Source organism: Lonchura striata, chromosome 4A (assembly GCF_050655825.1).
Source record: "Lonchura striata isolate lonStrDom1 chromosome 4A, ASM5065582v1, whole genome shotgun sequence".
Lineage (NCBI taxonomy): Eukaryota > Metazoa > Chordata > Aves > Passeriformes > Estrildidae > Lonchura > Lonchura striata.
In genome coordinates, this window is record NC_140742.1 from 6,149,362 (window position 1) to 6,159,877 (window position 10,516).

Below are 10,516 nucleotides of genomic sequence, written 5' to 3' on the forward strand. Positions count from 1 at the left end.
CTATCTTATTCTTATTCTTAGTCTTGGTCATAGTCTACTTTTATTTTTATTCTTACCCCTATTCTTATTCTATTCTAATTCTTATTCTAGTCTATTTTATTCTACTGTATTCTACTTCATTCTGTTCCATCCCATTCCATCTCATCCCACTGTAGGTGCTGTGCTGCTCAGAGCACAGTGCCTGCCCTCACTCCAGGTGGAAGCAGTGCTTCAACATATTGCAGTTTTCTAGGTTTTCTCTACACCTTTAAATTCCAAAAGCACTGTGACTTCTAAGGGAAAACCCAAGCCTTTAAAGCTGTAAACAGCTGGTTCCCCTCTTCTTGTATAAGAGCGATCTTTAAAAAAAACACTAAAAATTTAACAACCTTATTGTTTTTTGAAGTGCTTTGAGAAGCTAGGCCATTCCTGGGCTCAGTCTGTTATCCAGGTGAACTGCATAACAGCAGGACACCCCAGAGCCAGCCTGGCCTTCCTCCCTTGCCTGGCTCTATTGCAGTCCCCCGACCGGCCCAACAGGAATTTCTGCTCCTTATTGTAATGAACTTGAGACAATAAAGTAGTAAATGCGTGAAGAGAGGGGTGAGCGCTCTGTCAGCTTGGTGCAGCGGAACTCCTTCACTCACAGCCCCTTTATCTCCTGAGTTCTGGCGGTGGCAGCGGCGCTGGGTCACTCCCGGAGGCTCCATCCTGCAGAGCCCTGGATCCCAAACCCGGGCTGCACTCAGCGCTCTGCTCCTGCCAGGACAGCAAAAGCGCAGAGCAGGACAGAGCAGCTGCGTTTCGCGCCCCATCAGCTAAATTTCGATGAAATCATTTTGATGAATTGTTTAGGAAGGGAAAAAAAAAGCCCCATTAACTGTACATTTGCTGTTAATTAATCGGCTGCTCTTTCCTCCTCCAGCACAGCACTGCCTCACGCTCTGCTCCAGCCCCGCATCCTGGGGGGCTCAGGGAGGTGGGGAGGGGGATGCGGGCAGGGTGGGACCTGCAGCAGCCTGGCCCCTCGGAGAATGGCTGTTCCCAGCTCCGTGCCCTGCTCCAAACGTGACACATGAGGATGGGAAAAGCGAACAGCCCCATCTTCTCCCAAACCTCTGCAGGGCTGCCCCATCACAATCCATGGGCAGCCCCCAGGCACTGTGCAATGCCAGCAGGGCAGGCGAGGAGTTCCACAGCTTCTCAGCTTTGTTATTTTTAGTAAATTCTCTTTTTGTGTATTTGTTTTCTGTGTGTATCCTGTAAACATCTCTGGAATGTTATTCCAGGGGAATGTTGGCTGATATCCCCCAGGAACCAGAGCTGGAGCTGCTGGGATGGGAGCAGGGCAGTGCCCGGTGCCCCAGGGCACTGGGTACATACACAGCAGGGAGCTGGGGTGAACAAAAACTCTTGGCAAATCATTTTCATTCACAACCATTCTGTCAAAATGCCCACAGGATGCCAAAACTCAGGGGAGAGGAGGGAGCAGTCACTCCTGTCCATGTCCCACACAGCCTCTGGCGGCTTGGCTGTGTCCATCCACAGTGTCCCCAGCAAAGGGCTCAGGCTGGGGGAGCTGGGGGTGCTCGCCTGGGGAAGAAAAGCTCCAGGGAGAGCTCAAAGCCCTTCCAGGGCCTACAGGGGTTCCAGGAGAGCTGGAGAGGGACTGGGACAAGGGATGGAGGGACAGGACAGAATGGCTTCCGTCCACCCCAAGACACAAGGAGAAGGGTCAGGTGGGAATTCTCCCCTGTGTGGTGAGGCCTTGGCACAGGGTGCCCAGAGAAGCTGTGGAAGTTTCCTGGAAGTGTTTAAGGCTGTGCCACTTGCTTCACTACCCAGGCCAGAGAGAAGAGCCCTGTAACTTTTGGTCCCAATTAAAGATGGTTTGTTTTGAGATGCAAATAGTTTGTAATCAGAGGGGGAAAGGTGGAAATATCCACAACTTAATTTCTACAGTCTAAAATGAATCAGGCATCTGTGGGGTTTTTTTTAAACATGTATTTCTTTTAATAGGGTGAGTAACTTTCGTGTGGGCTGAATTAGCTCTAAATGAAAGCAAACAAGGCATAATTAGAAACTGGTTCACTTTTTTCCTGGTTTCTTCCCCTCTGGAAGGGCAGCAAGGTGTGCATTCAAGGTGTGCATCTGGCAGGGATGGACAAGCCCAGCAGCGGGGTCCAGCTGGGGGGTGAGGAGGGGGCAGCAGGAGCTCCCAGCACGGGAACTGGGCACACACTGGGAACCATCCAGTGGCTTTAAGGCTTCTGGAAGTGCAGGATAAGGCCCCCTCCCAGCTGCCAGCCCCACCAGTGGCTGTGGCACTGTGGGTCCCTGTCCCCACAGCCAGACATCCCTACTGTGGGAACCTGCCCCTGCCCAGCAGCAGGAGAAGGGCTGCTTTGCAAAGGCAGCTCCACATGTAAATCTGGGAAGCTCCCACTTGGGAAGTACATGAGTTTCTCATTTAACGTGGTACCACACTGCATTCTTTCTTTATAAAGAGCCCTCATTTAACTTTAGGCGTGTTTGCACATCTAATTAAAATTGGGTAACGTTTAATTGATTTCATATATCACTGCTGCCACCGCCAGCACAGTCCAGTGATGGTGGCAGTGCTGCGTCCCTGGCACAGGCACTGGGTCCCTGACCCTGGCTGGGTCCCAGGTGTCCCTTCTGCTCTGCCCTTGTCCCGTTGGCATGGCCACAATGCCAAGTGCCACCAGCCCCCCATGCCACCATCCCCAGGGAGCTCCCCCTGGCCAGAGGAGCACCAGGCTGAGCGGGGCAGGGAGAGCCTCTCCAGCCCTTCCATGGCTTCCCTCCAGCTCCACGGTGCCCACACACAACCACTGTGGGCTGGTGGTTTCCAAATCCTCAGGCTGGGGAGGAGGACACTGCTTCCAGGGCAAGGCAGGAGCTGGAGAGCTCCCTCCATGTCCCTGCCACCCCTGCATGGGGCTGAGCTGCGGTTGTGGCACTGCCTGTGCTTCCCATCGCCCTGTGCTCGATGTCCCCAGTGTCCCTGCTGTGGCACCACCACGGTGAGGGACACACCAGGGGCAGGAGCCCCTCCAGAACACAGGGACAGCAGGACAGCAGAGAGGGGGACAGCGCTGGGGGACAGGGAGCATGGCTGGGGAGCCCAGTCCTGGCAGGACTTGTGCCTGGTGTGTGCCCAGTGGTTGTGCCCGCCCTGCCAGCCCCAGAGCTGCAGCAGGGACGGGCACTGCTCGTCCTGCTCCTGTCACAGCTCTCCTGGGGAGCTGAATCCGACTGTCAGCAAAGAGGGGACGATGAGTCAGCTCCCACCAAAGGCTACCCTGTTACCTAGCAGCTTAATAATGAGAACTGTCATCATTCCTGCAATAAGGAAAGATAAAGAAGTTATTAAAAGAAGAGCCTCCACCCTGCCTGGGCAGGGCACCACGCCAGAGGGATGTTAACTGCTGGCCACAGCCTGTTTGGGGAATGGAGAGGGATACCCTGAGTGCTCCGAGGAAGAGCTCTTCTCCAGATGGCTTGGAGAGAGCTCGTGGGCCTGGCACAGTGAGAGCCACCACTCCTGCTCCAGCCACGGGTCCTGCTCCAGCCACAGGTCCTGCTCCATCCACCACTCCTGCTCCAGCCACCACTCCTGCTCCAGCCACAGGTCCTGCTCCAGCCACAGGTCCTGCTCCAGCCACCACTCCTGCTCCAGCCACCACTCCTGCTCTATCCACCACTCCTGCTCCAGCCACTCCTGCTCCCATTCCTACTCCTCCTCAGAGCTGCAAACATAAATACAGCTCCAGGAAGGGAGACGGGGCTGGAGGGGAGGACTGAGGGTGAGGAGGGGCCAGAGCAGGCTCTGAAGATCTGATCAAGGAGTGCATTCATGGGAGCTTTGCTGAGCACTGTCAGTGGGACCCTCTGTGGCAAGAGCACCAAGGGACCACCCAGAAGAGCATCCCTGTGGCAGACCCTGTGCAGAGAAGGGGCTGGTGTAGCTTCCATGCTGGACTCTGCTCTGCTCCACAACCAAAAACAGCTCCCCTGCCAAGCCCCCTCTGGTTGGGGCTCAACTTTAGCACCTGTCAATATGTGACACAGCCAAAGGCAGCTCTGATCTGGTGGCAGAAAGGTGTGAAATGGTAAAGGAAGGAGGAAAGAAGTGACCTTCCTTGCCCAGCTGTATTTTACTGGGAGAACATCCACGAGCTATTCCATCTCTGGCCAGGAATGGTGAGGCCCTGACTGCTCTGAAGAGCTGAACAGAATAAATGACCCTCATAACACTGTCTCTCTGAATTCCTCCAATTTTGCACTAATAAACAATTTGGTTGTCAGGGCAGTCCAGCCACTTTATCTAAAAAATGCTCCTTCCTTCCTCCCTGAACAGTCAGAGAATCTTCCCTGGACCCTACAGCAACACATTCTCCTCCCTGCTGTCTTCTAGGGGTGAGTTCTCCCCAGGTCCTCCCACATCCCCAGCTCTGCCCCCATCCCCACTGGTGTGAGCTCCTGGGGGCTTAAAAAAATAGAACATTTATGGTGGCACCCCCCTCTATCTCTGGGCTACCTCAGTGCCATTTTTAGCCTCAGCACAGCCCCTGGCACCACGTTTTTTACCCGCTGTGTTTTCATGCATCTCCTGCAGCAGCTGAAGTGTCCTGACAAGCCTCTGGAATCAAAGGCTTGGAGCTGCCCCAGGGGCAGGGAGCAAAGAGAAAAAATCACCTGGGCTGTGTGGGGATGGTGCAGGAGGGGCTGCGGGAACACGCCTGGCACGGACGGGTGGGGATGGTGTGTGGCAAGCACATTTCTCTCCCTCGCAGGATTTTCATAGAGGTGCACAGAGAGAAATGAAAGAGAAAACAATTTCTATTTCTGCTCCTTGTTTTTCCTATGTGGAATGTGTTTGGAGAATTGTTTACCTGGGGTGAGTGCTTGGTTGGATTTTGGTGAGGATTGTTTGAGCCTGGTGGCCAATCCAACCCACCTGGGGCTGGGCTCTCAGAGAGGGTCATGAGTTGTGTCAGAGATAGAGTCAGAGAAAGTAGCATGTAGTTTTAGTATCCTCCTTTTATATAGTATATTGATGTATTTTAGCACAGTTATAATAAAGAAATAATTCAGTCTTCTGAATTGAGTCAGACATCGTCATTTCTTCCTATTGGGTTCACCTGCATTGACAATAATGGTGCAGGAGGGGCTGCAGGAACACGCCTGGCACGGCCGGGTGGGGATGGTGCAGGAGGGGCTGCAGGAACACGCCTGGCACGGAGGGGTGGGGATGGTGCAGGAGGGGCTGCAGGAACACGCCTGGCACGGAGGGGTGGGGATGGTGCAGGAGGGGCTGCAGGAACACGCCTGGCACGGAGGGGTGGGGATGGTGCAGGAGGGGCTGCAGGAACACGCCTGGCACGGAGGGGTGGGGATGGTGCAGGAGGGGCTGCAGGAACACGCCTGGCACGGCCGGGTGGGGATGGTGCAGGAGGGGCTGCAGGAACACGCCTGGCATGGCCGGGTGGGCTCTGGGCCACGGCCCTGCCACCCACGGCGGCGCAGGTCCCGGCACGCCGCGCTCCCGCAGACACCACCGGGGACCACAGGCACTCTCAGCCAGGAAAGAGCCCATAAAGTTAGTGAACATCTTAATAATTAGTGGCTAATGAGGCCCGTGGTGCAGCCCAGGGCTGCGTGCTCCTGGCACTGCGCTGAGCCCTGCCTGTCCCAAATGCCACAGCAGCTGCCGGGGCATGGGGCAGGGGGGACAGGGCAGGCACAGGACACGGCACTGCTTAAATGGCCTGGGGACACTGGGGAGAAGTGGGGAAGGTCTGGTGTGACACTGAATTGTCTCACCAAAGCCCTTTGCTCTTCGACTCCCAGAAGCATTTTACATCCTGAAAACCTGTTTTCAGGTCTGGCTGCCACTGGTTCATGTTCCCTCAGCCACCAAGGGGTGGCTGTCTGGGAAAGATCAGTCTCCTGCCCTCAGGCTAAAGCCAAGGGTTTGTCCATGGTGCCATCACACTGATGCCATGGTGCCATCTCCTCTGTGCCATGGTGCCACCACCCTGATGCCATGGTGCCACCTCCTCCGTGCTGTGCATCCTCCCTGCCAGAGCCAGGCAGCAGCAGTCCCACCTGTGGCCATCTCAGAGGGACCTGAGGGCTGGGCTGAGGGCAGTGTGTCAGAGCCCTCCATCCCTCTGTGCTTTCCTGGCTGTGAACAACGCAGCACCCACGATGTGGATGAGCCCCTCGGTGTCTCAGCACTTGCTGCAGGAGGGGACAGCCTCATCCCAGCCCACGGCACAGGATTTCCTCTCACATCCCACTGGGCAAAGCTGACTGGGGCCGTGCCCCTCTCCAGCCACCCCTGCCTCCCCCTGCTCTGCTCTGGCCACGCTGAACTGACCCATCCCTCCCCCAGGGGCTGCTCCCCTACCTCTGCCCCAGCCCAGACCCTGCCTCCAGGGCACTTGCCCGCCTTGGTGCTCCTCTGGAGACTTTTTCCCCCAGCCTCCCTCCTCCTGGCCAGCCTCCTGCCGTCCCTGCCCTCTACTGCTCTCCTGCCGCCCGTAAAAATATATAGAATATAGAACATTATTTTATGATGTACTATAAAAAAAAAAACCAACCTGGAACTAGGAGACACGTGCCAAACCTCAGCAGCACATGCAGGAATGCCTTTGTCCCATCTGTTGCTGGGTTGCCTGAGTCTGAAGGCTTTTCAGGACAGGAATCTTGTTTCTCTTAATTTATTGATTTTTTTTTTTCCTGGCACTGGCCAGCAGTGGTGGCAGTGGCTGTGCACAGTGAGTGATGCCATCTGTCCTTTGGGTCCCATCTCCTGAGGCCCTGCCCAGGGCTCCCCAGACCAGAGCTGGGAGTGTGGCTATCAGTGGAGCTGCAAAGTGTGAGGAGGGGCAGGAGCAGGAGCAGGGGCCTCCCATTGTCCCGAGGATGCTGCTGCAGTCATTGCTCCTCAGCTCCTCTACCTGTCAGAGCCCTCTCCCTCCTGTACCCCTCACCTTTTCCTGGGGTTTCACTGAACTGCTGATTCCTGCACAGGTGATTTGGGGCACCACGAGCAGGGAACTGCTTGTCTCTCCTATCAGGGCTGATGTCAGACCCTAAACAATCAAGGGACTCCATCCCACAGCAGTACCCACACCCTGAGGTGCCAGACCCACACTAGGAGGTGCCAGCTCTTAGTCCTCCCTATTTCCTTCCCCTCCTGGGCCGGTGAACTTTCCTACAGCCCCTCAGCCCTAGCTCCATAAAGCTCCCAATTCATTCCGCAGATATTTCCTGCGCTGGGGCTTTCCGCAGCATCTGCTGGTTTGAAGTGCTCCGTTTATTCGTCCTGGGGGCACCATTACTTTCTGCTTTAGCAGTTCTGCCTGCTCTGAAGTCTCTGCCAGGCTCCATCCACGGGAGAGAAAATTGATGAAAGAATAATAATGATGATTGTTATAAATATATATTTCATTGCGGTGGCCCTTGGTGCACGTGTTCGTCACTGATGAGGAGAGCAGAGGGTGAGGGGGTGCTCAGTTCCCACCAGGCTCCCAGAAGCAGATGTGTGTCCTCACCCTGCTGCCCTCCTCCTCCTCCTCCTGCCCTTCCTCTTCCTCCTCCTCCCCCTCCCAAGGCACCGGGCTGTTCTCCCCAGAGGGTCTCAAGGGGGTCTGGTGGCCAGAAGAGCTGGACATGTCTGGAGACAGGATTCTGGTGGTGCCTGTGGGACGTGTCCTGGGCAGGCTGGAGCCACTTCCAAGCTCATGCATCCATTGGGATGGCAGGAACAGGGCTCAGGGGGAGAGCACTGACCTGGGAATAGAGCCTCACAAAGTGGGGCATGGGCAAGAGATGCCCAGCCAAGTGTCCTGGCCTCTGCCTCCATTTCTCCATGGATTTCTGCTCTCATCCAGCTGAGTGGAAACATAAATCACCAATAAGTTCACCCACAAATGATCCCCATCGGCACCAGCAACACATTTCCCTCTCCTCAGGGATTATCCAACCAGGAATTCTGTGAGTGAGTGCAGAGAATCTTTCCCCTTCTCTTAAAGGAAACTTTTTTCCTTTGTTTCCCAAGCTGTGGACAATCCCTTTCCCTCCACATCCTCAGCCACAGCAGACTGAGGATGCTCTGGGCCAGTGTCCCGGCCCTCACGGCCACTCAACCTCCTCCACTTCCATTTCCTGCTGCACAGAGTTTCAGGTATTTCCTGTAGACACTTTAACATTCCTCAAGGGCTTCTCCATTTCACCCACAGTGGGATGGCCTGGAAGCAGGACAGCAGGAGCTGCGTGGAGTGGGGTACCTGGATCAGCATTCCTTGGCTCATTTTCCCACTGGCCTTCCCACTCAGAGCAGCCCTCCCCTCCCTGCAGATCAGACCAGAGAGTTCTACATGGGCCCTCCTGGGCCTGAATATCAGTAAATGCAATTCCATCTGCAGCAAGGATAACGTTACCACGGCTGGCTCATCCCTGCTCCAGCCAGGAGCCATCTGCGTGCTGGGGGCTGTGCTGGGGACACACACGGACACACGGAGAGCACCAGCCCAGGGGGGTTCTGTTACCTACAGATGGAAATTCATCTCCGAGGCACTTGATCTCCCCTAAACTCCTGTGCTGTAACTCTTCCAGAGGACATCTGTTAAATCCCTCCAGGGATGGAGACTCCCACTGCCCTGGGGAGCCTCTCTCAGTGCCTCACCGCTATTCTGGGGAAGAAATTATCCCTAATATCCAACTGAACCTCCCCTGGCACAGCTTGAGGCTGTTTCCTCTCCTCCTGTCCCTGTTCCCTGGGAGCAGAGCCTGATCCCGACCTGGCTGTGCCCTCCTGTCAGGGAGCTGTGCAGAGCAGGAAGGTCCCCCCTGAGCCTCCTTTTCTCTGAGCCCCTCCTGGCTCCCTCAGCCACTCCTGCTGCTCCCAACCCTTCCCCAGCTTTGTTCCCTTCCCTCGACACACTCCAGCCCCTCAGCATCTTCAGCTCTTCAACTCTACATCTCTACATCTTCATCTCTATGTCTCTCCACCTCTGCGTCTTGCAGCCCAGGAAGGAGGGAGAAAGAGATGGAAATACATCAACCACCAGAGCTTGCGCAAATGTAGATGCAAAATCTGGGATTTTTTTATTCCTTATCTGCTGTTATACCAGTCGTAACTTCTTCTGGAGCCCCCTCCCAGCATGGTCAGAGGCAGCAGAGCTCTCCTGTGCCCTCGGGGTCACCATCTCCTCCCCCATGCTGCTCCAGTGGTGCATCCTGCAGAAGGGAGCAGCTCCCTGCGGAGCACCCGGCTGTGGCCATCCCAGCCTGCGGCAGATCCTTCCCAAACACTCTGAGATCCTAACATAAATGGGCAATTCCACGGAAAACCCACAGCTCAGCTCAAGCAGCAGGTCAGGGATGTTGGCTGAAAGGCTGTTTCAGAGCCCAGAGAGAGACCATGCAGCCCAGAGGGTCTCAGCTTCCCTTGTTTGCTCCCGAGGAAGTTGGTTCTTATGGCAATTTGCGCTTCAATAAACGTGAAATAAAATCCATTCTGCCCTTTCCCTGCTGGCGTCATCCCCATTTCCCTCTGTTTATCACATCACATCCATTGCCCCGGCAACCGCGGCAGCGCAGGCAGGGATGGTGGTGGCAGGTGGGGCCCGTGCCAGCCCCACGCCCTGGCACGAGGCTCCCACTGTCACACAGGCGTCTCCAGTGGGACACGCCACAGGGAGGGAAGGAACCCAGGATGGGAGAAAACAGCCGCAGAGGAGGATGCTCGTGGCAGGAGCTGGTGCTGGCCCCAGGAAGCACCCGCGGGAGTGCCTTTGGATGTGTTTGCCTGTGGGATCTGCAGGTGTGGACACCCACCCCCGCTGCCCTGGCTCTGGCTCCAGGACATCACAAACAGAACCCCAGCTCAGACAGAGCCCGGGAGCCGTTTGGGGACCGGCTCCCAGCGCAGGTCCCTCTCTGGGCTCACTCGTGCCCTCACAGCTCGTGGGGCCATCCTCTGCCTGTGCCTCCCCTGCGCTGTCACCCTGCACGTTCAGCCCTTCGCAGTCGGGAGCCCGTTCCCGGTGACTCGTTCCCTTAGCCCTGCATGGGTTCGGATTCGGAGCTCGCTGTCCCACCGCTCCCGGGACAGCTTGCGGACCCGCTGCGGGCAGCGCGGCCCGCGGGGCTGCCCTGCTCCCGGCCTCGCCTCCATCCCGGAGAGATGCCCGGAGCAGCCGCAGCCCGGGACAGCTCCTCCCGCGGTCTGCGCCTGCCCCCGCGCGGCGGCGGCGGCACGGACACACGGACCCACGGACGGACACACGGACCCGCGCCCAGGACGGACACAGGACGGACCCACGGACGGACACACGGACCCGCGCCCAGGACGGACACACTGACCCACGGACGGACACACGGACCCGCGCCCAGGACGGACACATGGACCCACGGACGGACACACGGACCCACGGACGGACACACGGACCCGCGCCCAGGACGGACACACGGACCCACGGACGGACACACGGACCCA